We start from the raw sequence: 309 nt of genomic DNA, 5'->3' as shown, positions 1-309 counted from the left end.
GTCTACTAGTCGAAAGCGATCCTGCATTTTCTGCACTATCCCAATGACCGACTCATGATGCGACTTTGTGTTTGATGCTTGGCACTGCACCAATACAGAAGCTGTGGGACCATGATTTATTGTCTCTGCCATAATGTAAGATTCCCAATTGAGGACTTCAGTAAACAAACAAACTGTATCCTGACAATGGTCCCACCCCTTCTTCAAACTCTCCCTGATCTAAGATCACAGTCCGTGGCCAGGGCCACACTTCCGCTTTCTCAAGAACCATGGACCATGGGAAACTGGGAGGGAGATTTGGCAGCAACA

Source organism: Oncorhynchus gorbuscha, linkage group LG05 (genome assembly GCF_021184085.1).
Source record: "Oncorhynchus gorbuscha isolate QuinsamMale2020 ecotype Even-year linkage group LG05, OgorEven_v1.0, whole genome shotgun sequence".
Classification (NCBI taxonomy): domain Eukaryota; kingdom Metazoa; phylum Chordata; class Actinopteri; order Salmoniformes; family Salmonidae; genus Oncorhynchus; species Oncorhynchus gorbuscha.
The sequence above is the reverse complement of the archived record's forward strand: the minus strand, read 5'-3'. Positions refer to the sequence as shown.